Source organism: Frankliniella occidentalis, unplaced genomic scaffold (genome assembly GCF_000697945.3).
Source record: "Frankliniella occidentalis isolate FOCC.00 unplaced genomic scaffold, Focc_3.1 Scaffold41, whole genome shotgun sequence".
Taxonomy (NCBI): Eukaryota; Metazoa; Arthropoda; class Insecta; order Thysanoptera; family Thripidae; genus Frankliniella; species Frankliniella occidentalis.
Genome location: NW_026267171.1, coordinates 472,393 through 487,457, shown reverse-complemented (window position 1 = coordinate 487,457; position 15,065 = coordinate 472,393). Strand labels below are relative to the sequence as shown.

General features: G+C 57.8%; 2 protein-coding genes across 2 annotated transcripts in view; both read right to left on the bottom strand.

Annotated features, from left to right (window-relative positions):
* LOC113203271 (DNA cross-link repair 1A protein-like) overlaps window positions 1-8,267 on the bottom strand; it is a 62,599-nt gene extending 54,332 nt beyond the window's left edge. The window contains exon 1 of the mRNA XM_052266606.1: window positions 8,183-8,267. The gene's annotated coding sequence lies outside the window, so the exon portion shown is untranslated. The remainder of the gene's footprint in view (window positions 1-8,182) is intronic.
* LOC127749237 (E3 ubiquitin-protein ligase TRIM33-like) overlaps window positions 1-15,065 on the bottom strand; it is a 53,374-nt gene that overhangs the window by 28,338 nt on the left and 9,971 nt on the right. The window lies entirely within an intron of this gene.

The window sequence follows — 15,065 nt, the reverse complement described above, 5'->3', positions numbered from 1 at the left end:
TTGCGTCCTGGTGAACGGTGTTTGCATTTCAGGCTCCGATTGGCAGGCGGGGTGGGGGGAGTGGTGGCTCCAAACACAACATGCTAACACAACAAGGCGCAGGGAAATCGCTCCCACTGAGGGCTGCTGCTGCTGTGGGTGGTGGTGGTGGTGGTGGTGGTGATGGTGGTGGGTGGAGGGTGGGGAGGAGGGGAGCCCTGCTCGGGGGACGCTAGGTACCGGCGAGCAGGGCACCGAGTTGAACCTAGTTAGGCGCGCGCAGAACAGCACGTGGTCTAAACAGCGGGGCGGGGCGGGGGCGAAGTTCTTCTCTGCTCGCCGAGTTTGCAGAGAGGGTGTGCAGTGCATGCATGCACACCGGGGTATCGGGTCCAACTTGACGCGCGCGCACTCCGCAGGAGATTTAGGTCAGACGATCCTCCTCCTCGGTGCTGTCCAGCCCGGGTCAGTCCACGGACCCCTGCGCCGTCCACGGCAGCGCAGCGCGTAAATATATGAATGGAAAGGAGCAAAGGCGCCGCCCGGGGGGGGGGGGGGGGCGAGCAGATTCAAGACTGCCAAGCCGGAGGGTAGGTACGGTAAGTCGGGGATGGAGAAGGGATGGCGGGGAGGGCTCGAGGGTGGGCGCCTGGCCGCTCCTTCACAAACTGCAAAGGAAACACGTCCCGCCGCGCCACGCCGCCAGGTATGCTCGTACAGCAGACACAATCAACGCCGACGGCACCCGGAGCCCGTGGGGGTGGAGCGGGGGCGGTCCGGGGGCGGTTCGGGGGCCGGGGGCGGCGAGCAACACAAGCGGCGCCGCGGCCGGGGCAGCGCTAGCTAGCGCCGCGTCCCTCTGTGTGCCCCGGCCCCGGGGGCGGCGGCGCTGGGCGTGCATACCAATGAGGCGCGGCCCCCGCCCGCCCCCGCCCGCGCGGGCCACGCACGCCCGTGAGGGCTGGTCATGGTCGCGTCCTAGTTGCGCCTGTGTGTCTACGGCGGCGGCGGTAGTGGCGGGCGGGCGGCGGACCCGGCCTTTTGTTATTGCTGTTGTTACACAACTAGGTCGGCTTATTTCGGCCCCCTCTGTATTCGCTATTCTATCCTATTCCTCGCTCTAGTTTTTCCTATATCGTCGTGCGGAGTATATAGAGAGTATGTTTCGGGGGAAGGGTGTATATAGGGAAGGGAAGGTGAAAGTGCGGGCAGCAGGCTGCAACAAGAGTGGTGGTGGCGGTGCCCCGGAGAAGTGAGGGCGGGAGGGGAGGGGACGGGGGTCCCTCAAGACATATCCTCTTCTCCCCCTCCCGAGACGCCGCCTAACTGTACCACACTCTCGCGCGCACTCGGACCGCATTAGGTGTGAACGCAAAGAGGTCATTAGTCACACTTATGAGGAAGACTCGCACCCCCTGAGGGGCGTATACGGGGCGGGCGGGGGCGGGCAGAAGGGCAGGAGGGGGGCTTCTGAGCTCGTGGGGCGGGGAGGAGAGGTGGCTTCGCAGAGCGCGGCGTACTTTGAAAGTTGCGCCGCCTCCATACATCACCAAAGTCATAACTATGTGTGCGCGCAACCAGATAATCCCACCACGGCCGCCGGCTCTCGTGCCGGGGCGCATTCTTAAATAATGCCGCTCTGCTCTGTGGGTTGTGTGTGCGTTGGACTGACGCAACGCACTGACGGGCCTCCAGCTGGCTTACTGTGTACGATTCGCTCTTCCGGCTAATTTCCCTTCCCCCTCCCCTCCCCCTCCTCAGCGCCCGTGTTGGCCGATGGCGGGCTGGAGGAGGGGGTCCTGGGGGCGCTCGAGGTGCGCTGCGCTGCGCGGTCCGCGTGGCTCCAAACAACACCGACACAAAATAGAGAAAGAGGCCCGCCTCCTGCCTCCCGTCCGAACTACAAGCCGAAGCGAATTGGTTCAGGGACATGGCGGCGCGCAGGGTTTGTCTCAGATTAGCTAACTGGTACGTGTTCGCCACCAGTCCCGCCCTCCCCGTCCCCGCCACCAGAGGCACGCAGAGCGACTCGTGGAGCGCGCGGCACGGAGCCTGGAGCTGGGGGCCACTGCTGGCGAAGACTCCACGCCAGGCTGTCCGGAAACGGAAATAAGGGCTGCGAGGCAGGCGCGGTTTCATCCCCCTCTCGTCCCTTTCATCCGGTCAGCCCTAAGAAGCCGCGTGAAAGGTTAACAAAACCACGCTGTAGAAAACCCATGTTCGTAGGCAGGCAACCCACGGAATAATCCGCGCCTGCTGCCACCCACACTAACTCTCATCAACTTCATTTTCATAGCTTTGCGAATTTATGTCAATAACATGCACCGCACGCACGTTGCATGCCTCCGCGGCGAGACTGGCGTCTCTCTGGCTCCGTAGTCATGATCGGCCAGTCTTCGGAAAGAAGGGAAACGATTCAATGGTGTTAAAAATCCTAGCGGCAAGGCTGTAAAAGGTTGAGGCCAATATCTCGATCAGGAGACGGTGAAAGGAGTTAGCGCGGCCAGCGCGTAGTGCGCTCCGCCCGACCTCTGCCACTGGCCGCCACGCCCTGTTCATGAGAGGTGGTTATTAAAAAGGGACTCGACGTTCAAAACACGACGACAAAAATAAAAATAAACCTGAAACCGTCGAGCTAATTTTTCCCTTGGGTGAAACGCGAAACAGCACAGCGAAAGGCGTCGTCGGGGCGTGTCGTAGCGGTCCGGTGGAGTGCAAAGGCTTTCATGTTGTCCGTCGTCGGGTGGGGCATAGTATGGTAGGACCGCGCGGTACGGGGCGGCCGGGGCAGGGCGGAGCAGGGCGGGGTGGCTTTTGCCGGGCATTGGCTCTTGGCGCACGCCTTGTATGGAGCGCGCCGCGCCAAGGCCAGAGGCGCACCACCGACCGCCTTTGAGAGATCGCGCGATAATGCCACTGCGAGTGGTGAAACTCCTATTTAAAAAAAGGCGGGCACACCCACAGCTTCCTGCATGGCGTAGGGCGGGGTGGGGCGGGGCGTGGCGGATTGGCACGACTGCCTCTAAAGGCCGAGGGGCTCAACTGGTGCGAGTTGCAGCCCAGTCGACGTGGTGCCAGAAGTGGGGGCCGGGGGGGTGTATCAAACCCAGGCCACACCACTACTACTTCCTGGAGTAGGGGCGTACCCGGGAGGCAGTCACGCAGGTTATATGTATAACCTCCGCCGAATAACAAGCCCTTGGATAAAACGACTATACCGCGAAGGCAGCTTTGCAGTGCAATTCACCTGTGAGTAAACCGAGTAAACCAAAAAGCTGGGACATAATCCCCGTAAAAAGGAACCCTCAGGCATCACAGAGAAAAAGAGTAAACCGCGATCCAGAGAGTAGGTATGGCGAAAAAGAAACGACGAGCCCTCGCGCTTATTGGCATTGGTCGTCTTGTTTTCAGAGTTGTGCAGGCCTTTGCGGAACACTTCTTGAATCCGATTAAGGGTGGCCGGTTTAGCCCTCCCCTCAGCTAATGCACTCGCGGCTGGGAGGGGGGAGGGGGGAGGGAGGAGAGGGGAGGTGAGCGGTGGCGGTGGAGGGGTCGCTTAAGCGCTGCTGAAAAAGGGCTAGACGTCGCGCTGCCCCCCGTCCACCACCTCGCGCCACACCACGCCCCGCCTACTGCCCGCTTGAGATCCCCGCGCGGATAAGGGTGGCCCGGGGTGGTGGTCGCCGCCGCGCGGCCCCAAGGCGGGGCCCCAAGGCGCGGCCGGCCCGGCGCGTCAGCAACATGTGTGAGCCACGCCCCGACCTGACTTCGGCGGGGACGATCTACATCTCCACGCGTCATGCCCACAAGACGGACGAGGTAAAGCAGAAGGAATGGGTGAACGTCCTCTTATTTTGCCATTCTTTCAATATCTGTCTGTCTTTCTTTCTTTCTTTCTTTCTTTCTTTCTTTCTTTCTTTCTTTCTTTCTTTCTTTCTTTCTTTCTTTCTTTCTTTCTTTCTTTCTTTATTTCTTTCTTTCTTCCTTTCTTTCTTCCTTTCTATCTTCCTTTCTCTCTTCCTTTTTTCTTGCTTACTTACTTACTTTCTTACTTTCTTCGGTCTCCACTACTTTGACACAAAGACCTGTGGACTTCACAGTAAAATAGGAGTGAAAAACAAAGTCTCGCGCTTGCCAGAGAAGAGAACCTCTGCGTAATTTACAACACCCTCCCGCTGCCCGCTGGTCAATAATGGACCGTCCACCCGATGCATGTGATGGACAGGTCGGGAATCCTAATTGGAGAATAAAGCACTCTGGCATAAACTAAGTGTGCAACAGCTCAACACTGTGGAACTGCAAGTTAAAGTTGAATACTTGCGAGAGATCAACTCGGAAGGTGTGCACTTGCAAGAAGTGTGCAACTCATCGGTTGAGCGCTACCTACACAGTGAGCATTCAATCTAAGGAAGTGTTCAACCGAGGAGTTGCACACTTGCAAGTGCACACAAACCGTCGAACACACGACTGCGTAGTTACACACTTGCTAGTATTTAACTTGCAGATGCACACTTACAAGTGTTGAGCAGTTGCACACTTAGTTTGTCAGTGTACAGGAGGACGGACTTGAAAAAAATAGGCAAAAAGAGGGGGGGGGGAGGCACAAAAAATAAACAACAATGCACAAACAATAAGTTCGTGAGCTTCAGCTAAAGTCTCACCAAAATACACTGAAGTTCAAAAACCCCGTATAGCCTTTTTCACGATAGGTGAAAAACAAAACTCTACACGGCTCTTTTAATGAGTACGAGTCTCCAAAGGCGGAGCAAGAGTGTTCTTAGGTCCCACCCCAATACACGTCCCGCAAATACGCGTCAACTTGTGCGACACGTATAGAGCCGAAACTTTGGCGGTCTCCCCCGCGGCGCGTGGCTCGCCTCACGCCGCCCGCGGGGTTAGGCCTCGGGGCGGCGCGCGCGTGCGAGGTGTTGCCTACCCGGGGCTGGGCGGGCGCCGCCCGGGACTGGAGTCCGGGACGAGCGCGCGGGCGGGACGCAAAGGGAGGCCCTGATCACCGACAGGCACGCGTGCCCGGGCTGCCAGCTACAGACGGGACCGGCTCTGCCACCGCCTCCCGCCTCTTGGGCCGATCAAAAGAACACGGGCGTGCGGGGGCGGGGCTGGGGGGCGGCGGAGGCGGGGCTGGGGGGCTGGGCGTAGGCAGCACCCACGACGATGTGCGCCTCGTCTCGCCTGAAGCCCCGCGCGTCCCTTCTTGTGCCTTTCCCTCTTCCCTTTCTCCTCGCAAGAAGCCGCCAATGTGAAAACGATCCGATCACTTTAAAGGGAAATCACATGCAAATTGGACTTTTGGTCTAGGCGTGGCGGGTGGCGGGGCGCGGCGTGGCGGGGCGGCGCGGAGTGTTGGAATACCGGGTTCGCGAGTTGGCCCCTATTTTTTCACCACCCCCTTCTTCTCCGTCTCTCTCTCTCGTTTTCTCGTTTCCGCCGCAGCCACTAACGGAATGGGTTGCTTTGTGCCCCCCCCCCCCTCCCCCATGGCACGGACTGCACTTCACCTCGTTCCCAACGCCCGCAACCCGCAGGATTCCTCCTCGGCTTTACCACCGCGTCGATTTTTTTCGAATACCTGTCGGTTGCTTGGCGACACAGGTGCCGTTTGGCTAGAGGTGGTGCGGCTGCGACTTCGCATCGGAAGTCCCCCTCTCCAACCCCCAGCAGGATGCCTTGAACACCCCGCCCCGCCCCGCCCGGCGCACCCCGCCCAGTATAGACCCCCTGCCGCGCCCCCGGGCAAGAGGGATGGACGGAGGGTAAGAATTGATGACCACGACACTGGGAGAATTGATACAAGTGGGAGACAAAATAAAGACAAAACGCAGGGGTGCAGGCAGGGGGAATCGGGGCTGGATGCACCTTTGGGAGGCATTGCAGTGAATTTCCCGTGAGAGTGAGCAGTGAAGGAGTCGTGGGGAGAGGGGTGGGAGGTAGGAGCAGTGAGGGAGGTGGGTGAGGGTGGTGAGCAGCGGGCGGGGGGAGGGAGCCAGGCAGAGGAGGGCAGAAGGACCTCGCCGTTCGCGGACGCTGATCGGTTGAGCACGACGGTAGTCAACAAGCGAGGGATGCCGATTTCGATTTGTCTGGCATTTGTCTCGCAGTATGGATCCATAATGGAGTGGATTCCTGTCGCCAGTCGGTTTGCTGATTACCGTCTCGTCTCTACCGACGCCACGCCACGCCACGCCACAGGTGCGGCGGGGGTGGGCTGGGTGGGCTCTTCAATGCTCCGCGCCATGAACCGCGAACGGCTTTAGATTTTCGTGATACTGTCGCAGCAAATCCGATGAGCTCACCGTAACGCCCCGGCACGGCCTCCCCCCCCCCTTCCCTTCGGGCTGAGGCGATTGGTCGCTAAAACTCTCTCCCCGGCGCCCTTCTTGACGATCGCGGCGGCGGCCGATGGGGCGTAAAGTGAAGCAGCGGGGACTACTCGGCAGATATGAGGGACGCGGCGAGAGGCCCAAGGCCGCCGCTGTTGAGAGAGGTCCTGAAGGTCTTTTGGCGCACGGGACGCTTATTGCGGCCTGTTTGCCCCGCCCCGCGGCCCAAACCTGGTCCAAACAACCGGGGACCTGCGGGACCTACACCACCAGGACCTACGCGACCTACACCAGGACCTGCGGGACCTACACCGGGAACTGCGGGACCTACATCACCAGGACCTACGGCACCCACACCACCAGGAACTACGGGACCTACACCGGGACCTACACTAGGTCCTAGTGACTAGGACCTGCGGAACCTACACCGGGACCAACACCACCAAGACCTGCGGGTGGGACACGGAGACTCCACCTCCCTCTCCCAAGAGTTTTGTATCGGTTAGGGCGGCAGTGGTCCGGGGCATCACCCCTGGACGGTATTTAGACCCGTCTCTCTACTCCCCGCCGCCACCGCCCCTCAAAGAGAGAAGGTAGCTGGTGCGAGTGGAGCGGCCCCCGCCGGCCTACCTCTTCCACAAGGGGCTGACTTATCACCAATACCAATACGTGTGCCGCGCTATACGGCGCGCCGTAAAAGTTGGAGAAATAAACAATAAAGTTGGGCGAGAGAGAGAGGGAGAGGGTTAGAAAGAGGGAGGAAGCCGGGCCATGCCGCACGGAGGTGAGGGATGTGTGTGAGCGAGAGAGTTCTCCTTGATACACTCTCCGGTTCCATTTCTCGACCAGTCGATGGCAAGAGTGTAGTGTACATTCGTACACGTGCGACGTGCACTGAAAATCTGAAGAAAAAAGAGAAGAGACGTCAAATATTTCCGTGTTAGTTTCCCCTCCCGCAGATCGTCCCCTCACCTTTGGCATCTCAACGCGAAATAATAGGCGAAACGATGTCGATTTTGCCCCTTCACATCTGATTTTGCTATCGTTTTGATATCCCGTTATTTCACCCCAACCCTTCTGACTTCCGCCCCTTCCGCCCCATTACAAGTTCACCTCAGCGGGGCACCTCGTCTCCCTCCTGGCTCGGGATCACGTTGGTTTACATTTTATAGGTCGACGCCACCCTCAAAATGGCTCTGTACAGATGCAGGACGCCGAGAATGCCTGGCGACAAATCCGTCCCCTTTCACTTGGTTGTCTTGATCACAGATGAGAAAATTTCCTTAAAGACTGTAAGTTAGGTTAGGATTGTAAGGGGTGATGGGCGGTCCAAGCGGTCGGTGACAGTTTGGTGGAGCCTGTCCAGCGGTCGGCCAGCCGTGGGCCAGCCCAGAGCAGGCGGCCGTGCGGTGGAGATACTTTTCAAGAATATTGTGACTTAGAAAACTCTCCTGTTGGGTCACTCTTACGTGCTAATGTGTAAGTGCTTCTTTATATCTAGATCTGAACTTAAACGTGAACATTGTTTGATCCCGAGTGACATCAATTATACTTCGCAGACGCAGAAGTTCTGGGAAAAGAGGTTATGGTGCCCACAGTTTGTGAGCGGTCGGCGTTGCGTCCACCAACACCAGCCAGGAGCCTTTCCTACTGCAAGCCAGGGTGAGTACCATATTTTCCCCATACTGATCGAAGCCTATCGAAAGTGAATACGAAACACTTATTTCCGCAGACATGTGTTGTGCATGTGCATACCCCTAACGGCCCGTCGGAGTGTACATCTGGCTCTGCTACTTTTTATTTGCTATATACGATGCCACTCGGCACTCGCCTACTGCCGGGGAGTAAATATGCTGACTTACCCTTCGCGCCTCTGCAGAAACAGGGATATCGTTTTCGATTTCCCGGGCGTTCGTTGTAGCACAGGCACCACCGGCATCAGCTGCGTATGAGGCTTGGCTCGGGGGTTGACACTACATTGGAGGTGCCGGGGCCCGGGGCCGGGCGGCGGGGCGAGGGGAAGGGGGTAGGGGGTGATGTAGAGAGTAAGTGGATTGAATGGGAAAGAAGAAGGCTCGCTCCGGCCGGGGCCGCGGGGGCCGGGCTGATGAAGGGCCTCGCACCGCAGCGTCCCGCCACGCCGCCATGCCTGATGAAGGGCCGCGGCGTGTCTCTGCCGGGGCGGTGGCGCGGGCGCGAGCGAGCGAGACGGCGGCGAGAGAGCCCAGGGAGAAAGGGAAAAGAGAGAGAGAGGGAGAGAGAGAGTAAAAGCCTTTTTCTGCGCGGGCCTAGAGAAGGCAGGTTTATTTATTGCGCGGTAAAATGCGTCTAAACACGCCGCCTTTGAGGAGGAGGAGGAGGTGGAGAAAGAGGTGGATTGGAGAGAAAGGGAAGAGGAGGAAGAAGGGGGATGAGTGGGAGGAAGAACAGTGCAGTGGTATGATGATGGCATCAAATAGGGAAAGGATCGAGCCGACCCGGCGGAAAGGGAGAAGGGCGGGTGGCGCGAGGGGGACGAAAAAAGGCAAACAAAAAAGGGGCTGCTGGTGCTGCTGGTGCAGTATATCACTGGCGTAAGCATCGGCCCGACCCCGCCACATATCGGCGCATGGGACACTCCAGGGGCCGTCGTCGGCGGCGGGGGTGGCGGGGCCTCAGGCCGGGCGGAGGAGGCTGTTGATCCCGTCTCGCCGCCTACTTCTTCTCCACCGCGTCATTGGCCGCGAGCCCCTGGGCCGCATTATCAGTTCAGTCCCACTAATTCTGATATCCTTTGACTCCCGCCCTTGCTCCAGGTCTGATCGCGACGGCCTAGTCGATAGGGCGCAGGGGCGCGATGCCGGCGGGCATTAGCGGACTCCGAGTCCACGGCCACGGCGGCGGCGGTCCCTCCGAGTGGTCTTTTGTGCCGCCCGGGCAGCCCATAGCCAGGCCAGGCCCGCCTTGTAGCATAAATTGAAATGTCACACCCCGATTGGGCCGGACCTGTAAAAAGGGGGTGGGAGGTGGGGGGTAGATCTGATCGCGCCGAGCCGGGCCCCGCACCATACCAGCCCAGCAGCGCCGCACCGCCACGTACCCACGGGAAGGATATTGTCGGCGCTGAAAATTATTGTGCAACGCCATGGCGATGGCGGCGCCTCTCCCGTACACCCGGGAAAATAAAAGAGGACGGTTTCGGGAGGGATAAATACGTCTCCGGCGGGAGCACGGAGGGGTTGGTGGTGGGGGGGGGGGGTAGAAAAGGAACAAGTGGTAGTAGCCCACAGGAAATGGGAAGGAGGGGCCGGGGCCCGGGCCGCGCTGGCCGGGCGAAAACGCGCGAAATGAAGGGCGCTCTTGTTGCCGAGGAATGAATTAAAAATTCAATAGGGCCGTCGCCTCTCAGCTACGCCCTGCCGGGCCTGCCAGCCTCCACCTCCCTCCCTTATATCCCCCCGGCCCGGGCTCAGCCCGTCTCTCACGAGCAGATGCGGAGGCGACGGCGGCGGCGCTGCTAGCCGGAGGGGCGAGGCCCGTAACACGCCATAAAACGCTGTTCGGTAGAAATCACAGAAATCAAAAATGCCCCGGTCTAATTCTCTAATTCCGAAAGAGAATTAAATTAAGATGGTCGCTCCGCTCTGTCTGGTCTCTGTTAGCTTCGACGGCGGCCTCCTGAGATCTCTCAAAGACGGACTTGGGACGGACGATCGGCCTGGTAGCAAGGCCCTACGCTTTAAAGAGTCGTATTCCTATTTCAGAGGAAAAGGAAACGTTGAAAGGAGAAACTCTTTCGTCGTTGACGACATGTCCATTTTAACGAGTAAAAGCTAAAAAATAAATAAATATTCAAACCAACGTACATACGTGTGTGTGTGTGCACTGTTAAAATCCTGCGAAGTATTTTGCTCCTTTGTAACTACGAAGCATTTACTTCGCAATTACAAAGTGATGCTTTGCAATTACGAAGTGACACTTTGCAATTGCAAAGCGATGCTTTGTAGCGTTTTCCTTGCTTCGCAATTGCGAAGCATCACTTTGTAATTGCAAAGTAAATGCTTCGTAGTTACAAAGGAGCAAAATACTTCGCAGCTCTGCAAAGCAAATGCTTTGTAGGAATTTAACAGTGTGTGTGCCGCGCGCGTGTGTGTGTGTGTGCTTAACATGGATTGCGGCTCGAGAGAAGCAGGGCAGCACTTCCCCTCTCACTTCAACAGCGGGGCGGTCGTAAGCAGGGTTGGCCGCACGGCCTGACACACCGGCCATACACTGGCTTGTTATTACGACTTTAAGCCGGATCGGATGGGACTCGTCATGAGTGAGTGGTCATGAGCTCTTCGGACTCTCCGCCGAAGCCTGCCGCCGACCATGGTCGACCGGTCGACCCCTATCGGCAGACTCCCTTATGGCACTTTAATATCTACACGCGCGCCAGCCAACCTGCTGGCAGTATTTTTTTTAAAAAGATTATGGACCTATACACACCTCGTATTACTGGCGTGGTAAATAAATTTGGGAGATATTACGCTAAGTTAAATTAATGTTTTTGTTTGTTTTCTATTTTTAAAGTTTGATGACAGTTTGGATGACAGACTTTTAAAATTGATTCCTTTTAAATTGGATTACGCAAGAGTTTATAGGCGGGCCCCTCTTGCAGAAGAGTTGCGATGACTGGGTGGTTGCGTCGTGCAGTAGAGGGGGAGACTACATAACGTGGCCATAATGTAAATAACGGTGGTGGAAATAATGTAATGAGATGTTTGGGTGGCAGTTTGGGCGGGGCGCAGCGGGGCGCGGCGCCTTTGGGGGATGTTCGGAAGGCAGTCAGTGTAGGGCCGGGGGGAGGGGCGGGGTAAATGGTCCCAATAGGACTGTGAGGCCACGCATATGATGACGCACATTTGGAGCTGCTAACGGCTGGGGTCCGTCAGTAAACAACAGTGCGGGGGAGGGGGGAGGGGAGCGAGCGGAGTGGAGAGACCGAGCTGGCACACACGAGGACGTCGTGTGTGTGCTCCGCGGTGCTCGAGCAGAGCTATTCCAGTCAATTTTCTAAAAGGAGAGCAACTAGACATTATTTGCAAAACAAGAAATTCAAAAACTTTTCGGAACATTTTGAAAATTTCAAAAAACGCCTCTATGACTAAAACACCAAAAAAGTAAAATCGAACACAGGAAACAAAAATGCGACGTTTGTATATACTTACTCTTGTAATCCTAGTTACCCAGCCAGTGCTCGGTGAGCCCTCCCTTTCTCCCTGCCCCGCGTTGGCTGGGCATGGAAGGCGTGCCCCTCACGGACACGCCCGGATACCTCATCCATAAAGCCCCTAATGGGACCGTGGCGTGGCGCAGGCCTGGCGCAGGTGGGTGACTGCGCGTGCGGGCGTGCACGCACGGGGCCCTGCTTTATGGCCAGGAGACATAATATGCGTGCGGCGGAGAGAGAGAGAGAGATTTCAAATCCCATATAATATACTGAAATACATAAACAGGGAAAGTAAACAGCTCGCGGCGGTGGAGTCGGGTTTCGGGTCAAGAGTGAAACAACAAGTCCAGGGGTGTGTATTGGCGGGCAAGCTCGCCTTGTTCATTGCACGACCATAGCCACCCCATCTCTTTTTCGCGCCCTCCCTGCTCCTTCCTCCCCCTCGTCCTCCCCCTCCCCCTCCGCGCTCGCCACGCCACGCGCCACGAGGCCATTTTTATATTTTCAATTAAGATGTGTAACCAACGATGCTTCAAGTGGGAATGGCCCTGACGGGGGATGGGGCCGGCGTGTCGCGGCGTGGAGGACGGGACGGAGCTGACGGACGGAATGGGGTGCAGCGAAGATAGGGCACCGCCAGCGAGAGAGAGGGAGAGGGGGGGAGAGAGAGAGAGAGAGAGAGAGAGAGAGAGAGAGAGAGAAGTGGTGGTGGTGGTGGAGGGAGAGAGGGGGGGGGGTGTCATCGCGACGAGTCCAGCGCGCCTCGTTGGCAGCGGTTAAAGAGAAACTCTGCCACTCTCAACAACATAACACTTCGCGTTAGAAACATTTACTCTTCAACGAGCCGACGCTGTTCAATTGTCTTCATATCCATTTGTCCCAACTAGAAATACGCGCACTTTTCTAGGCGAATAGGGGCGGGGCCGAGGCGGGCAGGGCGGACTCAGTGGGTACACACGCTCCGCGCTCCGCTAGGGACACATGGGAGCGGGCGGGGCGTGCGGAACGTTATTTGATTCCGCGACCGGATCGCTAACCCGTTTACCAGTTCTATATCCGCTGCACTGCCCCACGGTGATGACTCACACACGAGTACACTGTTTACAGAGACTTATCCGAAGTCGGTACTCGCCGCCCGCTCGTATATGCCCTCTCTGACCCCCTATGGATTATCCTTTCCAATCATCTGACGGGGGGGATGACTGCATGCATTATTTCTCCCGATGACATGTTTTAGGCCCCTTGATGTCACGGCGCAGTTCAAGGCCGACATGGTGCGGACCAGGCCTGAGCAAGTGCCTCCCGGCCCGCCCTGCCCCGCCCTACCCCGCCCGAGTCCCACCCCGCCCTGGACGCTTCTCCCTTTACACCCGCCCTTTTAAAAACACCCGAGGAGCAAACGCCGTAAAAAAAAAAAAAAAAAATTGTAACAGCGGCGGGCGGCGGGAGCAGCTAGAGAAACCCTCCCGAATATAAGAAGGGAACGTGTAAGCAGCAGCAGAAAGGGGTGCTGCTGCTGCTGCTGCTGCTGCTGCTGCGCGATGGAGGCGGGAAAAAGAGAATTTAAATGAGCGACGCGGGAAAAGCTTTGGGGGGGAGGATCTTCATTGTCGCCCTGTAATGAGTTGGTTTACGGCTCCCGGGGCTCAGCGAGTCTTTTGCTCGGGATCACGGCCTGCGCGGGGCTGCGAGGCGGGGGCGAGTCCCGGCGCTGTGTGTGTGTGTGTGTGTGTGTGTGTGTGTGTGTGTGTGTGTGTGCATGTGCATGGTGATGCGGGGTGCCCTCCGCTGCCCTCGCTCGCACCTGCTGCAGCCGACCCCGCGCGTGACCCCGCCGACCCGGGCCCCGCCGCCGCCCCAACCGCCAGGCGCCGCGCGCAAGGTCGGCAGTCGGCATCAAGTATTCCATGGCGCGGCGTCCTCTGCTACTGCTAATACGGGCGGGGCGGGGCGGGGCGGGGCGCCGAGCTCAGAGTGAAAGTTACCCCCGGCCCTATCTGATCTGACGGCGGTGGTAAAGAGGCCCTTAAAGCGCGGGCGCGGTGGAGCGCAGGCCTCGCCCCTCCGCCCTTGCTGCGCCGCGCCGCGCCGCGCCGCGCCCCGCCCCGCCATGGACAGCGACTGTTTCGTTGTTGGGGGTTGTTGAGCGGACATGGTCCGCTGCGCACCCTTACGAACCATCGCTGAATGGAAGGGAGGAGGGAGGGGTTGGGGAGACAATGAGAGAGAGAGAGAGAGAGAGAGAGAGAGAGAGAGAGAGAGAGAGAGGGAGAGAGAGAGAACGTAAAACCAGTAGAAACCACCACGCGGCCGGGGCTGCCAGCGCCGACACCCTCTTGTTGGTGGGCTCCCCGCGCCGCCCCGGCTGACGAAAACAAACGACCGCCACACGTTCCGCCGAGGGGAACTCCACCGGCCGGCTATCGTATCGGCGAGGTGCTCCTGCTCCCGGGGGCGGTTCGCGGGGGGAATGACCGCCAAGGAGCGTTCCCTGTCCTACATGAAGCTGTTGGCGATCGACTGCCCGGTCGCGTATGGACTCTATCATCGCGCACCTGTCGTGTCGACCGTCAGTCGAAGGCCGTTTTCCATTTTACCCTAAGGGTTTCTGAATTCGTCTGCGGGAGGCGTAACGCTTCCCTCTGCTTTGCTACGCTTCCTCCGCCTCCCGGACGCACACACATTCACATTCTCTTCAGCAAAGGTCTCGCTTTCGCGTGCGCGCGGGGCTGGATGTGAGCCTGAGCCGTGAGCAGCCTAGTCTTTTTCTTTTCCCCCTCACTTTAACAACACTCAACATCCTTTCAAACATTCAAGAGCACTTTTCACACACGTACACACCGACGCACGCACACATGCGCCCACCGCGCGCGCCCCCGCGTGCGGCTTTTCCTCTTTCGCTCCCATGACTCAGGATGGCCTAGCAGCTGGCTGGTCACGGCCTTTTGAAGGTGGCTTCATAGGAAAAGCGGCGCGACAAGCTCAGGAGGAAAAATGGGAAAAGGAGATAACGTTACATTTTTGCGAGCATCTTGTGTTTGCTTTTTGTACCAATTACGTAGAAAAAAATATCTTGATTCAAGTACATCTTTGTCCACTAAACTCGACCCAAGATTAAATTCTTTTTTGTACAATAAAGCAAACCTTCCTTCAGAGTCGGAACATTTTCTCAGTCGGAAGGTATTGTAGTATCCTCTTGCATCAAGAGTAAAATTCGTCTTAGGTCAAAATGTAGTTGAAATTATAAATTATAAAACATTTTTCTGGATTTGGCTTCCCTCCGATCCCCTTTAATTCCCGACTCGTCCGCCTTCTCTCCCGCCGAGCTGCTTGGCGAGGTAATTCAGACGGTGAGGGACTACCAACTCCCCTCCGACGGCCGCGATAATTGAAAGTAAAAATAACAACAACAAGCAAGACTTTTCTTTTTGACAGGGTGCGATGATGATGAGAGTGGCGGTGGTCGCGGTCCTCACGCGGGTGGGCCTCCCTACAGGGCCTCCCATCCGTCCGTCTGTCCGTCCGTCTGCCCCTCCCTCCCTCCCTCCCTCCCT